We start from the raw sequence: 22,555 nt of genomic DNA on the forward strand, positions 1-22,555 counted from the left end.
TTAGTTGAAAATACTGGGGATGACTTGGTCACTTGCATTTTGACATTTGAATGCTACATTTTCCATGCTTGCTAAAAACCATGAGCAATTAGACTTAGGTCTTTTAGAAGAGCCTTTAGCAAAAGAAGTGCATACACTACCTTGCACCTAGGAAGAATCAGAATTCGTGTTCATTAAGGCCTCCACAATAGCTGAAGCATTAATTGCCAACAAAATTTCTCGCAAGCAAGCATGCAAACAATGACTCATCACATCTTATGACAAGAGAATGGTCCCTTCGACAAACTAGGAAATTGAAGAGTTGAAAACCCTAGCTGACAACGACTCCTCTTTCTTGCAAAAATTGTATGCTCTCCAGCTTCAATGGCAATAAGAGGGCTGCCAAATTATGATCAATGCTGAGCATAGACATGTAGTCAAAACCTGTGAGTGCGACCCAACTTATGTAGCTCCCACCTCCTATAATAGGGTATTGGCAATTACTCGCAGAGACTGACCTCTAAAAGAGCATGTCATGACCCACCCCTATTTAGATCGCATCCTTACTGAGGAAGAGCTACACATTGCCAGTAGAATTGATCCGATGACTTCCTAATGGATGTCCTCACCTACATCACTTAAGGAGGCATCCGACCTATTGACATTGACCAGTATGCTTCCTTTTAGTACAATCCACACTTCTACACTTGGCTCATGCAGAAATGAAGCACCATGAGCATGCGTTGAATGCCCTTATCCCTTCAAACCATAATCCTCAGATAGATTCACATCATTCCTAGGGGGAGGGGGGATAAGGTGGAAATTAGTTGAAAATCAAAACACCAAAAAACAAACAAAACAAGTATGGACAGGAAACGAAACAACAAGGGGACCTTAAAACTAAAAAGTGAATTTATACTTTAAAAAGAATAAGGAGGGAATGCTTGCTTGGAATAAATGAATTCCTTGAAGTGAAAATTGTGTTGCAATTCCTTTGTCTTCTTATAGAAAAAATGATCTTGCAAATGAACTAATGGAAGCTTGTTGTGCTATAATAGGAGCCATAAATGGCAGGACAAAAAAGACCATGCCCATCCATTGACAGAAGAAGAGAGAAGATGATATGACATCACCCTCAAGAATCGGGCCTATAATCAGCTGAAGTTTAGGACCATTCATAACATGGCCGAAGAGGAAGTAGCTATAAGGATTCTAGAACAATGCAACCTCGCAAAGTACATCAAGAAGTTTGGGCAGGAGGTTGACGACAATGGGTGCGTAGAGTTCTTGAGAGCTTATGACTTTGATAGAGCATGTGGCACTGTGACTGTAGGCAGAGGCAAAGAGGCCAAACAGGGGTAGGTAGATCTCAATAAGGCCTTGGTGGAGAAGGCACTAGGGCTAGCACACAAGGTGGAAAGGAGACCAAAAAGGGATGTCTATGCCATGCTCGACATGAACAAGGACCAAGTCCTAACAAATGATGGGATCAGCATCCAGGATATCCCCAATCTTGAAGTGAGACTCTAGGCCAAAGTCATCCATACACTATTCTCAAGCTTGAAGGTACAATGCACTTGTGCACAGGATTGGGGTGCCTCTAGTGGAGATCCTAGTAGCCCATTCGCCCGATGAAATTGACTGGAATGGCTATGTGCGAAATACAATCAACCAATCTATCAAAGCACTAGCCTTAGGGAGCAAGCCAGCTGGTGGAAAATCCCCAATATCAAAAGCTGGAACAAAAAGAAAGAAACCTACCTCAAAAGCCTCATTCATAGGGTTTGGTGGAATACTAATGGCCCTCACTAGGAGGCAATGGGAGAGGTGGTAGGTGAAGAAGAAGTAGGATAGACACCCAAAAGGACACTGCCTCAAGAGTAGGAATAGTCCAACCAAAGAACATAAGCAAGTAGGAAGAATAGGAGACAAAATCTAGTCAAGGAGAGCTTAAAAAGCCAAAGGAGAAGACTCTCCATAAGCGGCAGTAAGAAGCCAGAGAGAGAATGACAAGAAAATAAAAGGCCGACTTGTAGAAGGCACAAAAAGAGTCAAAGAAGACTGAGGAAGTGAGATGAAGGAAGGAAGAACCCAATTTGCAAAGGATGCAAGAGGAGTCTAAGAGAATCGAAGAGGAGAGCACAAGAAGAAGTAGACAACCTACAAAGAAGGAAGATGAATACAAGCAATACGCATGTTAGTAGAGTAGCCCTCCAGGTAGTAGGAGGAGTAGGCTGCCATGAGCTTGCAAGGAGAAGAAGGCCCAAGCACCAATGCCCAAGTGCCAATAGTGCCACCAGCAAAACAAAAGGCAAGGGAAAGAGCCCGTTATATCCAATCCCAACCATTCTCATGCCTACTACCCCAACCGCCACATCCACAAGGTATAAGATATTGCACCTGTACCTAGCAAGGGAGCCCCCCTAGTAGGAACCAAGAGACCAATTGCAAATAGCGAATCAAGACGAGACTTAAAGAAGCTAAAAATAGAGGCATCCACAACGTCCATTCCTATAGCAGTGCCTCCATCTATGGGATACGACGAGTACATTAAAGAGCCCCTTTCACAGCTGGAGAGGGCTAAGGAGGAAAAGAAAATTGCAATGGCTGAATTGGAAGCAGAAAGAGAGACACTGGAATCCTTTCAATTGGAGAGGACTCGCCAAGTGGATGTCAAGATTGTGGGAGAGAAGGAAGGAGTCTCGCTTGAAGCTTTCTTGCTTGCACAATGGGGGAAGACACACAAGGGTGGAGGCTGAAAACTGTTTTCCTCTTCTTAGTTGTGTAAGCCAAATGAACTCTCTTACAAAGAAATAGAAGAACCCTGTATATATGGGTCTCAAACCAAACTCAACTAACTAAGGTGGCATACTAACTGAGCCACAAACTAGAGTAGATAAGGATAACTATCGTGTAGCTATTATTCAGGGGCGGTGTACCAACCGCGTCTGCAACTAACACGTCGGTGACATAAATGCACAACGGTCACCCTGGCGTATCACGAGTGGAGCTCGATATGTCAACACTCCCCCTCGAGCTCAATCCCAATTCCTGCACACCAAGCAGGTCTCTGAACTTGCGCAGCTTCTCTGCGCCCAATGCCTTCGTGAATATGTCAGCTACCTGATCCTCTGTGCTGACATAAACTAGATCAATAAGACCTAGTAAAACCCTCTCTCGCACATAGTGATAATGCACCTCAATGTGCTTTGTTCTAGCATGATAGACTGGGTTATTTGCCAAGTGTATACTACTCATGTTGTCACAATAAATGACAACTGGCCCATCTGTAGACTGATGCATATCATAAAGTAGCTTATGCAACCAAGCTACCTCACATGCAGCCATTGCTGCACCCCTGTACTCAGCCTCTGTGCTCGACAAGGCAACTGTAGGCTGTTTCTTGCTGCTCCAAGTGACTGCAGCACTCCCAAAAGAGAATACATATCCACTGGTAGATCGTCTATCAGAAATACTACCAGCCCAATCAGCATCAGTGTATCCATGCAACTGTATCTGAACCCCAGTCTCATAAAATAGTCCATACTGCAATGTGGACTTCACATACCTAAGTATGCGTCTAGCCGCATCCAAATGTGGTTTCCTTGGAGCCTGCATAAACTGACTTACCAATCCAACAGCATAGCTCAAATCTGGCCTGGTAATAGTCATATAAATCAAACTTCCTACTATGCATCTATACATAGTAGGGTCTTCTAGAAGCTCACCTGCATCTGTGCTCAGCTTCACATTTTGCTCCAAAGGAACTGAAATAGGCTTACAACCTGTCATCCCATATTTGGACAGCATGTCCAATCCATACTGCCTCTGCAAGAGCTGTATCCCACTTGGTGATCTAATCACCTCAATGCCCAAGAAATAACGCAGCTCTCCCAAATCCTTCATCTCAAACTTCTGCTTCAATAGCATTTTCACATGAAGGATATCTTCATCACTGTCACCTGTCATAATCAAATCATCAACATAAATGACAAGCAGCATAATACCTTTCTCTGTTTTTCTCACATAAAGTGAGAAATCTGCCTTGGAAATCTGAAAGCCAATAGTGACAAGATACTGTCCTATCTTGTCAGACCATGCTCTAGGTGCTTGCTTCAAGCCATACAAGGCTTTCTTCAACCTGCAAACAAACTCAGGATGAACAGCATGCACATAACCTGGTGGCTGCTCCATATAGACCTCTTCTTGCAAATCACCATGCAAGAAGGCATTCTTTACATCCATCTGATGTAAAGACCATCCCTTTGATGCAGCCATAGCAATGACTGCTCTTACGGTTGCCATCCTTGCAACCGGACTGAATGTTTCTTCATAGTCAATGCCATATGTTTGTGCATACCCCTTGACTACTAATCTTGCCTTGTATCTGTTCACAGAACCATCAGCATTGTGCTTCACCTTATAAACCCACTTACAGCCAATTGCATTCTTACCTTTAGGCAAAGGTACTAACTCCCATGTAGCATTTGCTTCCAAGGCATCCATTTCTTCATCCATGGCTTTCTCCCATTTTTCTTTTCCCATGGCTTGCTCAAAAGAAGTGGGTTCTGGTTCCTGTATCACCTTGACCATATATGCATAGTGAATGGCTGTAAATCCATCATATTTCAGCCTATCCACAGGATACCTAACTCTGGTAGACCTGCGCAAAGTGGGTTCACTCCCAGGTGCTCTCAAAACATCCCTGGTCTTCCTTACTCCAGGTGTAACAATAGAAGGAATACCCAACTCATCATCAATGCTCTGTTCTGAGCCACTGGACTCACCATCCACATAAGAGTGACCTGCATTCACATCAAACATGGGCTGATCAACCTTCTCTTTTCCTTTTCGTGATACCTGCATACCACTATCTGCATTGCTTTGAGAAGATTCTCCTGATCTCAATCTGCCTGTCCATGGCGAAGAATGTGAACCACTACTAGAGGACGCTCCAGGTCCACTAATATTTTGTGACTGCTGCTGTGAATTCTGTGTAGCATTACCATTTTGTGCATCTTCATCATCAATCACTTTTACTGGTTTATACCAGCTACTCATCTCATCAAAAACAACATCTCTGCTCACTGTAAACTTACGAGTAGAAGGGTTATAGCATCTATACCCTTTTTGCTGCAGAGAGTAACCAATAAAGATGCACTTCTCAGCTTTTGGATCCAACTTGGATCTCAGCTCATCTGGCACATGTACATAGGCAATGCAACCAAAAATTTTCAAATGAGAAATATCTGGTTTCCTACCAGTATACCTCTCCTCTGGAGTCATTCCATGTATTGCTGCAGTGGAAGTCCTGTTCATTATGTAGACTGCTGTAGCAACTGCTTCAGCCCAATAAAAATCTGGCAAGTCTTTTTCATTGAGCATGGCACGAGATACCTCTCCAATATGCCTGTTTTTCCTTTCTGCAATTCCATTTTGTTGTGGGGTATAACTGCATGAATATTGCTGCTTTATGCCATGCTCCTGCAGGAACCTTGCAAACTCATTTGAGAGGTACTCTCCCCCTCCATCTGACCTTAGGCATTTTACTTGCAGGCCTGTTTCTTTTTCAACCATAGCTTTAAGAGTTTTGAAATGCCCAAAAACTTCACTTTTCTTTTTCATAAAATACACCCAAACTTTTCTGCTATAGTCATCAATAAAACTGACAAAATAATGACAGCCTCCAAGAGATGCAGCTTTAGTAGTCCACACATCAGAGTGGATTAATTCCAATGGCTTCTTACTCTCTTGAACATGTCTAGGAAATGGTTTCCTTGCCTGTTTTCCAAACTGACAGGCTTCACATACCTTATGCATTTCTGCAACCTTGAATTTGGGCAATCCTGCAACAATATTTTGGGCCTGCATTGATTTAAGTCGCTGTACATTAACATGACCAATGCGTTTATGCCAGATATCAATATCTGCAACTACACCGGTCCCATGTGCAAACATTGCTGCACTCAATTCAGACATGTCTGCATCCAATGTAAACATTCTGCCCTTCTTCTTTCCTTTTGCTATCAAGCGACCTTTATTTTTCATATCCTCAACAAAGCATCCATGAGGATTAAATCTGACCTGCAAGCCCTGTTCAACCATTTGACCAACTGAAACCAGATTCTTGGTAATATTCGGGACATGAAATACATCGGACAGGTATTTCTTTTTCCCACCCTGCATAGACAAGGGAATTTTTCCAATCTGCACAATAGGATGTGCAGTATCATCACCAGTCTCCACAAATCCTGGTTTTTCCATTTTCCTTGCATCCTCCATCCATTCTGCATGACCTGTCATGTGGTTTGATGCACCTGAGTCAACATACCATACATCATTGCTTTCTTCTGCACTTGTCATAGAATTGTTCATGTGCTGCACCATGAACAAATGCTCATTTCTGTCATCACCCTGTCTACTAGAAGATGCATAATTCCCTTGTTGCAGTTTTCCATTCATGATGTCATTCTGCTTTTTATAGCAGTCTTTAGCCATATGACCCATTTTACCACAATAGTAGCATTCAACATTACTGTTTGCATTTTGGCCTCTTTGCCATCCACCACGACCTCTTTGGCTCCCCCTGCCTCTAGAGTTACCACGTCCTCCTCCATAGGACTGGTTTTCTTGAGTTTGCTGCATATTCTGATTTCTGCCACGGCCTCCAAATCGACCTCCTCTACCTCTGCCTCTACCTCTTCCAGCATTTGAGTAGAAGACAGCTTCTTTTGAAGTTCCTCCTGAAGAAGATGCACCACCATTTCTCTGTTCCTCAGAAATTAGAAGAGCAATCAACTCCTCAAAATCAGGAAATCTTTCACGAACTGAAATGGATGTCCGAAACTGTGCATAATCCTTTCCTAGACCATTCAAGGTCACGGAAACTAAATCATCATCTTCCACTGGCGACCCAATGGAAGCAAGTGCATCTGCAATCTTCTTCACCTTCATGTGGTAGTCGTTGATGCTCATACTTTCTCTTTGCACATTATGCAACTCTTGCTTGAGCTGCATTTTCCTGGCTTGCGTATTTGTGCTATACATTTTTGACAAAGTATCCCATGCCTCCTTTGGCGTACTTGCATCCTGAATATGCACAATCATAGAGTCTGAAATACTGATAGACAGCCAATACATAGCTTTCCTGGCTCTCTCATGCCATGTTTTAAATGCCTGCATTTGTTGTTGATTGGGAACATCAGGAAGAACTGGTTCTTCTTCATTTCCTGCAACAAATTCCCAATATCCTTTTCCCATAAGGAAATTCGTCATTCTAAACTTCCATGCCTGGAAGTTGTTCTTGTCAAGCTTTTCAGTGACAATCTGTGAAAGAGAATCAGACGCCATTACAGAATACTGCAAGAAATTCTGTCACTGCAAAAAACACAGCTTCACCCTCACAAGGGCAAATCTGCAAAACTGGCGAAAGTGGTATTTGACCACACAGTCACTTCCTAGTGACGATTTTGCATAAACAGGAACCAAGGATGATTCTGAAACTCCCAATGTCTCTGCGCACAAGCATACGATGCAATTTCTACAGTAACTTTTCACCGACCTGTAGAACAGTGGTCGCACAGCATAAAACTGAGCCTTATCTTGAGTGCGTGCAGAAAACTTCCGTCTGCAAAACAGGCCCCGAAATGGCCTCAAATCAAAAAAACAAGGTCGCCAAGGGCTAAAGCCCTTTCCCGCAGCATATACTGCCCTCTTGCTTCACCGCGAAGGGCGTCTCAACCTGAGACAATGCACTCCTGCAATTTCCGGCTGTGCTACCTGCAGAGATCTGCTCCCAAAACAGGAAATGAAAGCAACACTGCTCCTCTTACCAGACCACCGCGAGCTTGGCTTGCTTTCTTGAGCTCCTTACCACGAACAAGGCTCTGATACCATGTCAAGATTGTGGGAGAGAAGGAAGGAGTCTCGCTTGAAGCTTTCTTGCTTGCACAATGGGGGAAGACACACAAGGGTGGAGGCTGAAAACTGTTTTCCTCTTCTTAGTTGTGTAAGCCAAATGAACTCTCTTACAAAGAAATAGAAGAACCCTGTATATATGGGTCTCAAACCAAACTCAACTAACTAAGGTGGCATACTAACTGAGCCACAAACTAGAGTAGATAAGGATAACTATCGTGTAGCTATTATTCAGGGGCGGTGTACCAACCGCGTCTGCAACTAACACGTCGGTGACATAAATGCACAACGGTCACCCTGGCGTATCACGAGTGGAGCTCGATATGTCAACAGTGGATGACTATGGAAAAGAGATACGAGAACTGAAGAAGGTTAAAGAAAGAGATGAAGACAAGTGGCAAGCAAGGCTCATAGAAGAAGCACAAGAGCTTATCAACTTACAAAGGCAGTATAAGCTATTGATCATGTAACACAAGGACCTGGCAAGGCAGATGAGAAGAGTTCAAGAAGCCATGGACTATCTCGCATTAGGAGCAGCAGAGAGAGCTTAAGTAGGAGAAGAGCATCAAAGAGAGGTGGAAGAAATAAGATACAGATTGCTAATGGGGATCGAGGAGCAAGGAAGTCTAGAAAGAGAGACCGAGTACTTAGAGGAGAAGGAAAAAGCAACTCAAAAGTGGAGAGACCAAGAGCCATTCATAGCTGCCTTAGCCCAAAGACAAAGTGAGAGCCTAGAGGAGATGAAACAAAAGGCTGCAGAATGGGTGACCCAGAGTGAAGGAAGAGTAAAAGACCTAGAAAGCCGTCTAGCCTGAGCAAAAGGTGATAGAGTATTAGTGGAGAGTAGGGCAGAGGCTGCAACCACGAGATTGGAAGCCCAACATCGTGCCTTCCTTAGTACCATCTTGGACATCACATAGTCAGATGAGGAGGAGGCTGTTGAAACTCTAAAGAGGAAACCGGAGATTGCTTGCAAAGCCATAAGGCATGGACTATGTGCCCAACTACAAGGAGCAAGAACTAGCATGAGCCAATAGGGGAAACAAGAGCATCTACTAAGGACAGGGCTTACAGTCCAAGAGTTGGAGATGCTAGGCTTTAAGGAGGAACAAGTCCCACAACCACCCTATCCAAGATAGTAAGCCTAGTAAGATGTACAACCTGAAGATGCAACAGCTGAGGGAAAAGAGGATGCCAGGGACAAAAGGAAGGGGCTGCTAGAGCAAGCACGATGATTCACTAGGTGTAGTCATCCATTTTCATCAACAACTCCTCTAAATGTACAAATGAACCTAAAAGACTATATGCAAAATGAGAACTTCCTTAGTAAATTTCTTAAGCCCCCAACCTCCTCTCACAATTTGGAATCCAAAGATTAGCTCCTTGCGCAAATAATTTTTTTAAAGAAGAAGAAGAAGAACAACAACAACAACAACAAGAGAGAACAAGGAAACACGAAAAAGAAAAAGAGAAGAAAAAGAGAAAAAAGAAAGACGAGCAAGAAGGAAAAATAAGATCTCACTTGATGAGTGCCACAATCACTGCACCTAGGGATCCTTAAGTTAGGCAAATCCAGTGGTCGAGATTAGCCATCTCGATTCCTCTAACCCCCAAGCCATTTTGTCCCCCACTTCTCGCTTAGGGCACATCAAGGGTGAGACATACCTAGGGAGGTCACACTCGCCTATGGTTAGATCTGTCTCCCTAAGCGACACTCGTCGCACTTTCCCCATACACAAACTAGGTCCTCAAGTGTGGAACAACACCCCAGGCTGTGGTTTGACCCAACTCCCAGTTCCACTAGCATGGACACAATGCACTACACAGTAAGGTAGACATGCCCCTAGGTAGTGCACTTTTCTTGTCCTTTTTAGGTAAATGCAGATGTGACCAACCACCGGCATCGGAGTCACACACTCAACGTACCCTCAGTCTCCACAACCTCAACCATTTGACATGCTACTCTACCATGTTCACACCCCACAAAAGCCCCATAACCAACCCACAAGTTCAACCTTCATCCACCTAGGCCCTTACCCCCACAAGTGCCATGGAACTATCACTTAACTAAGAGGGGGCTAATGTTACAACCATGTTACAAACCATACAGCCTAGAAACAAGCAAAGGGAAGACCAAGGAAACCCAACTCAAAAAGTAAATAGAGAAGCTCATTCTACCTAGGTGAGAAAATTGAAAAAGAAGCCAAGCTCAAAAAAAAAAAAAGGAGAGCACTAAATATTCTAGCAAGGTGCACTGAATATTCTATCAAGGAAAGGGCAGGGGAGTAATGTAATTCATTTTAGAAAAGAGCACCAGGCTCCCTCTTATGCAAATTGTAAATATAGAAGTGCAAGAGCAAAAGAAGCGTGAAAAGAGGAAAGACATGAGGAAAGAATACCTTGGCTAAGATGGTTGGTCATGTAAAAAGGGGATGGGTGCCCAAAGGGATGAGGGCATGTATGAAAGTCAAAAAGTGAATGGAGAATCTCATTCTTGGTGTGTGGCTAAAGTGGCTTTCTTCTTCTTTTCTTCTCTTCTCCTTGCTTGTTCTCTTTTGCTTGTGTTTGAGAGAAGGAGTGTGAGAGTGTGAGGGAGTGAGTGAGTGAGGGTGAGGAAACATAATGCAGAAGCTCTCCATCTTCTCCTCTCTTCTTCTCTTCTCTTCTCTTCTCTTCTCTTGTCTCGTGCACATAGCTATGGAGGATAGAGCTTGGAGGTAGAGGATTGAGCTTGATTGAGCTTGCATCTCGGATCATGGAGCTACCGAGTGCTTGAGGGAGAAGGCTACTCAATCGGCGGGCATCAAGGTAAGCTTACTACACTCATAGGATTGCGAGCACATACAGCTATATGAGAGGTGGCCATAGCATTCATCTTGAAATTATTGAAGTAATAGCGATCTGTGGGTCTTGGCAGTTGAGCGATGGCTCCCACAAAGGTCCAAGTCTAGTAGAAACACCAAGGTGACTAGTTGTCCAAGAAACCATTGTTCCAAAAGGGCCAACTCATCCTGGTCTCTTTAAGACTCAGATGGGGAAACTATCCATCAAACTCAAATTTCAATGGAGCGATCCTTTTTGTGTCTTTTATGATTTTGGCACACTAATACATTCTATTTGTCAAATTTATAGGGCATGTTGTTGTTGAAGCATGTGAACGAATTTTGACTACACCACTATCATGCTAACAAATTCTAGTGCCCATTTCTGATTACACCGAATTCTCTTGTTTCTGCTTCCCAACAATCAGATTCCAGCATTCAGTGTCCACTAGTCACTCACTTCTACATCAAGTAACTAACATAAGTCCCCACCTGTTGATGTGACACTCATTTATTAAATCCACTCATTAACAAATGCAACCGACAATGCCATGCTGGCATCTCAAAATACCCATCCTCATCATATTTGTTTATGGTATATTTTGTTGATGTGGTGCACATGCATTGGTCAACATCTTTTTCCCTTAAACACACCATCGCTTAAGAAAACATCTCTTCTTTGACACCCTCGTTTTGTGCCCAATATTTGGACACATCTCTTCTTTGCCTCTTTTTTCCCTCTTTGTCTTGTGCACCCTTCTCTTCTCTAGAGTCCCTACAACTCACCTGGTTAGTGTGGCTAGAGTCCCTGCAACTCACCCAGTTCAACAACCTCCCCTGGATCTCTACCCATGTCCACCCTAACACACAATCAAACTTAGAGCAACTAATCATTGACTCCATTGTGCAAATTCAAGGAAACACATACAAGCTCTCCACCCATGAGTAGAGAATAGTGAATGCTCCACTTTTGTGCCAATGGCAAACAAGACCCATCATCCCTCCCCACCACCACCATGGAAGCCCTCTTCATCCCCATTATCACAATAAGGAGTATAGGTTGACGAACCTAGTCAATGACCACAAGAGCAAGCTCAATGCCCTCAAATTCCTACTTGCGGCCCTCTACTTGCTACATTCTAAGGCCTTCAATGTCTCACAAATGGTATTTTCTCTTTTCTTCTCCCCCCTTGATACTCCTATTATTTGGGCACATGTGCTATTGTAACACATCACCGTGGAGGCCGAGCACTTCTCCACAGTAGAAAATCCATAGTCAAAACCATCAAGATGATGTGTGGCAAACACTTCACCCTACTCTTTCCCCCACCCACCCTTTGTCAACCATGCATGCCCACTTTCTTCTAAGGCAGCCAAATTTTACCAGTCTCATGTGCAGAGAGGAGACATGGCAACATGCCCCACCCCCAACCCCACCAACAACACCACAGAAAGCTTCTAGGTGCTCAAACAAAAGAAGCAGCTGCCCTGTGGAGTGGTAAAGACCAAGTCCTCAAAAAGAATGGTTAGCCACCTAGCCTCACCGCTTAAGACCAACCAACAGAAGAACTCCACAAGCCCCAATACCCCAAGAAATCTAGCTCCACCACCAACTTCTTTACTGAATTCTCGCTCCTCAAATCAAAGGGACAAAAACGCCCAAGAGAGGAGGAGTCCATCGATGACACCAAGCCCCTTGTTACTACTTCTACCCTCACTAGTCTCCAGATAACACCTCCCTTGTGGCCATGCCCCTCCCTGCCAACTTGTCCCAGCAGTTTTCATCTGCCTTCTTGACACGACAATCTACAATTGCATGTCCTTTCTTCTTGCAATAGAAGCACTCTCCTTGAAACTTCTTCTTACCATCCTTCTTCTTTTTGTCACCATCATTTTTGGTGGAGGAACCACCTTTGCCTTTTGCATTGGTAGAGAATGTAGCATCTCCATTGTTGCTTCCTTCTTGTACTTTTAGCCTCAACTCCTCCTCCATTAATAATGCACAAAACTCCTCAAAAGTCAAAGCTTGAGGCCTCACTTGAGTATTAAGGGCAGTTACTAGTCCATCAAACTTTTGTGGACAAATCCAGCGATACCTCCGAGCTAGCTCCTCGCTAGTCTTTTGTATCCCAACACCAACCATCTGGTCTCGTAGATTCTTAATCTGAGTGATGAATGCTTCATTCGTCTCTCCTTCAACAAACTTCTCTGCTGCTAGTTCATTCTCCAAGTTTTAAATCCTTGTTTGGTTTCGCATTTTATACTGATTCCTCAGTACATTCCAAGCCTCTAATGCTTTGGTTGTATACTAAATCAAAGTTAGAACATTGTCAGAACAACTTGTAACTAAGACACACAATGCATCTGCATTCCTTCATTTCCAAGCTTGTAGAAGATCTGCATTTGGAGGAATCATCACACCAGAATTTAATGGGTCGGGGGTAGGCAGTGGTTCTGTATCAATCCCCCAGCATAGTCTCCAAAAGCTCATAAGAATCAAGGATAGTTGTAATTTTGAACTTCCACAAGGTGTAGTTTCTACCATCTAACTTGCCTTCGTTGAAGGTTGGTGGACGAATCCTCAGTGTTTGAATAGCGGATACAGCAGCACCACCTCTTGCACCTCTTCGTGATGTGCCAAAACCGCTTTTGAAAGTCGACAGTTTCTCTTTACTATTGAAGCCTTTGCCTCTTGCACACTCTTCAATCCCTAGAGCCCCCTGGGCTCTGATACCATGTCAAAATTACACAGTGCAACGAACAAAATCTGAGAAAGAGATAGAGAGTACACAAAAGATAAGAGGAGAATATAAAATTTCTTTAGCTCCAAACAACTGATACAAAGATGGAATGTCCACCCCTACGCTTCCACTGTGAAGCTTAGATGGCAATCAAGACAGAAGATAGGTGAAGAGCTTAAGGCTAGCTACTAAAACAATTGTGACTAGGTGAAAGATAGATGATTGATGGCTGTGAAGGGGTTTAGCTTTTATAGCCTATGAAGGGGGTCATGATGGATGTTCTTCCATATGCACCTGTGTTTGTTGACCTTCCATGTGCACATGTGTCTATTGACCTTCCATATGCATGTGTCTGTTGACCTTCCATGTGCCCATGTGTTTGTTGACCTTCTATATGCACATGTGTTTGTTGACCTTCCATGTGCACCTCCACTAGTTGGCTAGGGCCGCAACTCGATGCAATATGCTTTGAGTTGCTACTAACTTAACTACTCCATCTAACCCAAATATTAGACCCACAACGGTCACCTTTTTGCCATCCAATCACATAGACCTCATCTGACATACAAGTCGGGACTGAACCAATATACAAGCTCACATATGGCTTCTCCACATAATGGGGGCCTTACAACTTTGAGCACCATGGATCATTGGTGGCACCTCATGAGGGTGGGGCATTGAGCATATCTAGCAATGTTTACATGCTCTAAAAACATCCATAAATGCACATACACTATAAAAAAAAAGTTTTCTTTTTTTATTGAACATATGGGATGGGATAATTATTTTTATGGTTGAACATGTTCGTGCAATGTATACATACTCTAAAAACACACATAAATGCACATAGACTATAACAATACATGCACATGTGTACACACATGTACAAATACATATACGCATGTATGCATATACAAACATATTCATGCACACATAAAAATAGGCTTGGGAGCCTTCTAATTGGTTTGTTTGCGCATGAACATGTGCAAAAACCTACACACTTATATACATATATACATATATGTTTGTATGTATGTATACATGCTCATACGTACGTAAATATATATGAGTGAGAAAAAATGAAGAGAGAGAGAGAGAGAGAGAGAGAATGGATACACACTTTCAACATGCACACATGCATATATACAAACACAAAGATTCGCACACACACACACACCACACATATGTATGTATGTATGTATGTATGTATGTATGTATGTATGTATGTATGTATGTATGTATGTATGTATGTATGTATGTATGTATGTATGTATGTATGTATGTATGTATGTATGTATGTATGTATGTATGTATGTATGTATGTATGCAATGCATACACAAATGTACATACACATATAGACACATGTGTACACATGCACACATATGAGGCAAAGAAAGATAAGAGATACAAGGAAGAAAAAGAAAGGAGAGAAAAATATAAACGATGAGTGGGAGAGAGAGGACACATATTTAGAAGACCACACAAAGAGACACATATGTATTTAACACACATATACATATGTACACACATACACACACACATATGCATATATATGCATGTGTGCAACATAAGAAAAATAAAAATAAGTAAAAAGAAAAAAATTGAATTAAATGGTATATTGTAAACTATACTTAACATATAATCGATACATATATGCATAGTTAATATTTATGTCATGTACTAATGCTTCATTATTATATATAATTATCATTAATTTATTATAAAAATTGAAAATTAAAATATATTTATTATATTTATATATATAATCAATGCATATCATTATATTATTATAACTATTATATACATTTAGGTACCTAATATGTATACATACATACATATATATATATATATATATATATATATATATATATATATATACATACATATATATATATATATACACATGTGTGTGTGTGTGTGTGTGTGTGTGTGTGTGTAATAGTGACACATATGATATAATTATACATAAATTGCACGTGCGCGCGCGCACGCACACACACACACACACACACATGTATTAACATAATCAATTACATATTTATCATTAACTATTAATACATTAATTAGTTGTTAATAAAATATCTATAATGTATATGTATATAATAATTAATAAATATTAATTATATATTATTAGGTAATATATTTTTTTAAATTTATAATATCAATTAATGTATTATCATTTTAACTAATAGTTGATTTGTATGATTTGCCTTCATGTATTATGTATATTAATGATAATTGTAATATATGTATTATAATTATTGATATCTTCATATAGATTATTAGATATTAATCATTACTTATTAATTTAAAAAATAATTATATATTTTGCGCCATTCCCTTGCAACAATTATGAGGTGTCCACCATTTCACTATCCCTCAAGTGTGGTGAGAGAAAAATTTCCCTCAAGTGTGATGAGAGAAAAATTTCCTATGTCCTTCTTTTGATCCAAAAGATGAGCATGGTCTTGTATTTATGGAGAAAATTTTCACTATCCCTCAAGTGTGATGAGAGAAAAATTTCCCATGTCCTTCTTTTGATCCAAAGATGAGCATGGTCTTGTATTTGTGGAGCAAGAACTACCATCACTTGACAAGGCAAAGCAAGAGACGTGCTATTTGCATCTTATTCAGTGTAGTGATATCCTTGTAAATTTGGTTTCACCGTCAAAAAGTGATATGCCTATGAAGGGAAACATTTGTGAAATTTGGGCCCATGTGGCCAAGACATGGCTTGGGCACAGGAAGAAGTCTCGTGATTCATTGGATGGGCCAAGCACAAAGAACCACCCCGCCCCCCCTTTGACAAGTTCAACTTGGGACACACACCAAAGAAGACATACCACCAAATTGGTACACTAAGAGGCAAGCATCAAGATGGTAAACAATAGGTGCACTTCCCCAAGCACAAATGTGTTTAATGCCACCACCACTGTTGCACAAGGACCCTTATGATGGACTTGATGGTGACTTTCACATGCCACAGGTGCCATGCCCTTCTTTCACTTAAGGAAAGGATACCCATCCATGAGTCATGACAATCTACTCAACAAGTTGGTGACAATTAATGACCAAGAGCATTATGGTGTCATCTATGAAGCAATCATGTTTTTTTGCCACCAAAGTGATGATGAGGAGCACAACTTTATGTGCCCCTCCCCAATTGAGATGTTACAAATGTCAAAGCCTCAATTATCATGATTGTGTTTCAAAATGCCCAATGCACTCCCCACGATCTTCTACTCTAGATTGTATATTGTATTCCCAAGAGTTTGAGCACTCGAAATTCCTAATGCACTACCCACTCCCCACACTTGTACTCCAATTTGCCTATTGTATTCCCAAGATTTTGAGCACTCAAAAGAGTCATTTTCAAAATAAAAACATCCATATGCTCACTATCCTTGCAACCTTGCCTTTGATAATTATAAATGTCAAATAGAATCATCGTGCTAAAAAAATCTTGATGGAAACACTTGCAACCTTTGATTTTGATAATTATCCAAGAAGAGCCTCCGACATTGAAAAGGAAAGTGCCTTTTACTCATCGTAGAATTTAGACTCAACTTGGTAGGGCTGCAATAAGTAAAGCAAGTAAAGCCTATGGATTACAATACATTGGATACTCAAAGTATACCACTTGTGCATCAACTCCACCATTCACAGAAATATTTGAAGTTTCTTGAGCCACTAGAGCCAGAACACATTTTGCAATCATAGAAAATGCTTGGAAGATAGGCCTAAGATGAGCTTGTGATACTTCAACCAGTGGCAAAGGCAAGAGACCATAGTAATCCTTGTCGCCTATGCTCGCCCAATAGGGACATCAAACAATGTAGATACATTGACCTTGCAAACCTAAACTAACCTAGCAAAGAGTTTAAAAAGCTAAACATAATGCATGATTCCCATAGTATCCTCACAAAGAGCAACCAAGCCCAAATGTAATAACTCCTAATCACTATAGTAACCTGCCAAAGGGTAGGAACTACAACTCTAACAACCCTTTATTTTTGTGGTAACCTAGCAGAGGGCACAAATTGAAACTTTAAGAACTTGTGTATCCTAGACTAACCTGAAAGATAGAGCAAAGAGAAAATTCAATCACTCTTGTTGATTGCACACAAACATCTATACAAACCCAAACTCTACACACTGCACATAAAGCATCATGGCCCTTGGAGGGTCCCAACTTGAGAATGCATTACACATCCAAACATATTTTACACAATCACAATTCTCAGCACATCACACTTTCAAATACAAAATGACATGGACTCACATGCTTGGAAACCACAATTTGCAAATTATAGTTTGTGAGTAAATGGAGAGATAGTTTGCAAGCTTTGAACCACATCTATGGGTATAAATATCAAATACAATTTGCGAGTACACCACTTGATAGTTTGTGAGTACATTGAACCATAGTTTACACAAGTACTTGCAAACAATGAGGACTTTTACATCAAGTGACACCAAAATATAGTTTGTAAGTGACAAAATACAATTTGTAGGTACAATTACAATTTATATGGTTTATAAGTGCATCTATTACAATTTCCAGCTTATCCTAGACCACAATTTGCCATATACAAACACTTTTCCATATTATCCTTCCACAATTGGCATATAGAAACATTACCATTTAGTATGCTTGGCCATATGATTAGATACACTAGAATCAACATGCAATACATCATCACATGCCTCCTTTCCTATAGCATCATTCATCATATATTGCATGAAAAACAAATGTTCGTTTATATCATCATTCTATCTTGAGAAGATCATGCATAATTTCATTGATGCAACTTGCCAATGCCAATGTCATCCTTCTTAACAAAACAATAGGTTGCAATATGACATGTTCTTCCAAAGTAATGGAAGACAATACCAAAATTGCTAGAATCTCTCTATTTTGCCACCCACCTCTTCCTTTAGAGATCCCCTGGCCTCTAGAATTACCATGACCTCCTTAAATCTACATGTCACCAAATTTTTGATTTAACATATTTTGATGGTTATCAGTGGCATGACCCATACCATGACTTCATGAAGAGGAGTTGTCATGTCCCCTTCTTGAACTTGAGCAAAATGCTTGGACCTATTCACCACTTCTTTCTTATGATTCACCCTACATGTTGATCTTTTCAATGATCATGAGAGAGACCAACTCATCAAAATCTAGAAATGGCTTCCATACGTACACAGAAGTAATAAAATATTTCCAAACCTTCTCATTGTTAAGGCTACCCAAAGTATATGAAACCAAATCCTCATCATTAGATAGTGTGTCAATAGCTATTAAGGAGATTCATTAAATGGTTTGCAGTGGTTCCTAGACCGTTGCATGATTTAACTAAGAAAGTAGTGGCATTCTAATGGACCAAACTACTAATCAAATGGTGTTATAACTACTAGCTATAGATAGGTGTAACTAACCAAATATAATAAGCGATAAGTCAATGGCCATGTGAGAATCATAATGACCACTGACGTATTAAGTGTAGACATGCAGATCTATCTAGCCCAGCAGTCCATTATCAATGTTTGCACATGTTGAGCTTGCCATCTCAACATCCATGATGCAAAACTCATGGAATGCATCCTCTGGAAGCTTATATTGTAGCCACAATATGAACAAAGTCATGGAATGCATCAACTCATTGATTGATGGCAACAATGAATCCCTAAATTATTATGTATCTTAAAAACATGCTAATTGAAAGAGATATCTAGCATATAGTTACAAGATAAGAGCCTCGCCTAGAGATAACTACCCTATCTACCTATTTCACATGTTTTTTATTTCATAAGGAGCCATAGCATTATCACCTAAGGAGATAATCTAGTGTTTACACATTCCAACCACATCCACCAATTTATGAGCAATATCTTTGCATCAAAGAAATATCAATTATTGTGTTCATTATAGAGAAATGAATAAGTTTGGTTAACATTGCAATTCCTAATGGCATGTGACACTTTGTGGCCTTACTAAACTTGCAAATAAATATAAAGAGAAATTATTTGGCAACTCACAAAATATTGAGGACATTAAGAAGTAACTCCTCAACACTGAGATAATGTCGTGGATGAAAAGATTTTGGTCACTACCACCCTCAACTCATTTCCTCCTTACTTCACACTTCTTTTCCAAGAGTGTGGTGTCAACCTTGCAAGCATGGGCTCCCATCCTAAACCTAGCATGCTCCACCTCCACCCTCCATCAAAAAGTTACTCTTAGCATGAGGGTTAACCCTAAAGACTTGAAAAAAAAAAATGATAGCAAACCTACTTAAGTGCTACCTTTTCTCTGAGAGGTGTGTAGTGCTGCCAATCCTCTATGCATGAGCACGAATAGTGGATGGCTTGGTTGCGTTGACATGCCCAATCAAGACCTCAACAATTGCACCTACGTTTCCACACTCAACTCAAACGGTGATCCAATGGCAATGGGGCTCAATGCACAAATCCCTTGTCTCCCAAACTTCTCCATCAATGGAATTACAAAATCCTAACCATTCGAGTCCTTTTCTTGCTCATGCACACATGAACTATCTTGCTCCTAGGCAACTAGGCCATCCCCGTACCACTCAATGATAGCATCCACTGCTAGTCCTCTACATGGTCAATAAAGTCATTCAAGGACTCACACTCACTATCACACAAGGCCTCATGATTGAACCCCTATTTGAAGGTTACCTTTTGGACCTGCACAAGAATTTAGTACTAAAAGAGACAACATGCAAACAAAATTACCCAAGTCACACAACATAAGCTAGACAAAACACCCACATGGCAATCATAGCCATCTCCTTTTGAATGTGCTCCAAGCACACATCCTAAGTGGCCATATATTTATCCATGGCCCTCTATGTGTATATGACAATGTATTTGTCTCTAGTGCATGTCAAGATTGTGGGAGAGAAGGAAGGAGTCTCACTTGTAGCTTTCTTGCTTGCACAATGGGGGAATACAGACAAGGGTGGAGGCTGAAAACAGTTTTCCTCTTCTTAGTTGTGGAAGCCAAAAGAACTCAATTACAAAGAAATAGAAGAACCCTATATATGGGTCTCAAACCAAACTCAACTAACTAAGGTGGCATACTAACTGAGCCACGAACTAGAGTAGATAAGGATAGCTATCATGTAGCTATTATTCATGGGCGGTGTACCAACCGCGTCTGCAAAACTGACAAGTCGGTGACATAAATACACAACGGTCACCCTGGCGTATCACGAGTGGAGCTCGATATCTCAACACTCCCCCTCGAGCTCAATCCCAATTCCTGCACACCAAGCAGGTCTCTGAACTTGCGCAGCTTCTCTGTGCCCAATGCCTTCGTGAATATGTCAGCTACCTGATCCTCTGTGCTGACATAAACTAGATCAATAAGACCTAGTAAAACCCTCTCTCGCACATAGTGATAATGCACCTCAATGTGCTTTGTTCTAGCATGATAGACTGGGTTATTTGCCAAGTGTATACTACTCATGTTGTCACAATAAATGACAATTGGCCCATCTGTAGACTGATGCATATCATAAAGTATCTTATGCAACCAAGCTACCTCACATGCAGCCATTGCTGCACCCCTGTACTCAGCCTCTGTGCTCAACAAGGCAACTGTAGGCTGTTTCTTGCTGCTCCAAGTGACTGCAGCACTCCCAAAAGAGAACACATATCCACTGGTAGATCGTCTATCAGAAATACTACCAGCCCAATCAGCATCAGTGTATCCATGCAACTGCATCTGAACCCCAGTCTCATAAAATAGTCCATACTGCAATGTGGACTTTACATACCTGAGTATGCATCTAGCCGCATCCAAATGTGGTTTCCTTGGAGCCTGCATAAACTGACTTACCAATCCAACAACATAGCTCAAATCTGGCCTGGTAATAGTCATATAAATCAAACTTCCTACTATGCCTCTGTACATAGTAGGGTCTTCTAGATGCCCACTTGTATCTATGCTCAGCTTCACATTCTGCTCCAAAGGAACTGAAATAGGCTTACAGCCTGTCATCCCATATTTGGACAGCATGTCCAATCCATACTGCCTCTGCAAGAGCTGTATCCCACTTGGTGATCTAATCACCTCAATGCCCAAGAAATAACGCAGCTCTCCCAAATCCTTCATCTCAAACTTCTGCTTCAATAGCATTTTCACATGAAGGATATCTTCATCACTGTCACCTGTCATAATCAAATCATTTCTCTGTTTTTCTCACATAAAGTGAGAAATCTGCCTTGGAAAGCTGAAAGCCAATAGTGACAAGATACTGTCCTATCTTGTCAAACCATGCTCTAGGTGCTTGCTTCAAGCCATACAAGGCTTTCTTCAACCTGCAAACAAACTCAGGATAAATAGCATGCACATAACCTGGTGGCTGCTCCATATAGACCTCTTCTTGCAAATCACCATGCAAGAAGGCATTCTTTACATCCATCTGATGTAAAGACCATCCCTTTGATGCAACCATAGCAATGACTGCTCTTACGGTTGCCATCCTTACAACCGGACTGAATGTTTCTTCATAGTCAATGCCATATGTTTGTGCATACCCCTTGACTACTAATCTTGCCTTGTATCTATTCACAGAACCATCTGCATTGTGCTTCACCTTATAAACCCACTTACAGCCAATTGTATTTTTACCTTTAGGCAAAGGTACCAATTCCCATGTAGCATTTGCTTCCAAGGCATCCATTTCTTCATCCATGGCTTTCTCCCATTTTTCTTTTCCCATGGCTTGCTCAAAAGAAGTGGGTTCTGGTTCCTGTATCACTTTGACCATATATGCATAGTGAATGGTTGTAAATCCATCATATTTCAGCCTATCCACAGGATACCTAGCTCTCGTAGACCTGCGCAAAGTAGGTTCACTCCCAGGTGCTCTCAAAACATCCCTGGTCTTCCTTACTCCAGGTGTAACAATAGAAGGAATACCCAACTCATCATCAATGCTCTGTTCTGAGCCACTGGATTCACCATCCACATAAGAGTGACCTGCATTCACATCAAACATGGGCTGATCAACCTTCTCTTTTCCTTTTCGTGATACCTACATACCACTATCTGCATTGCT

The sequence above is a fragment of the Lygodium microphyllum genome, chromosome 14 (genome assembly GCF_053477565.2).
Source record: "Lygodium microphyllum isolate KBCC chromosome 14, Lygodium_microphyllum_v1.1.10, whole genome shotgun sequence".
NCBI lineage: Eukaryota > Viridiplantae > Streptophyta > Polypodiopsida > Schizaeales > Lygodiaceae > Lygodium > Lygodium microphyllum.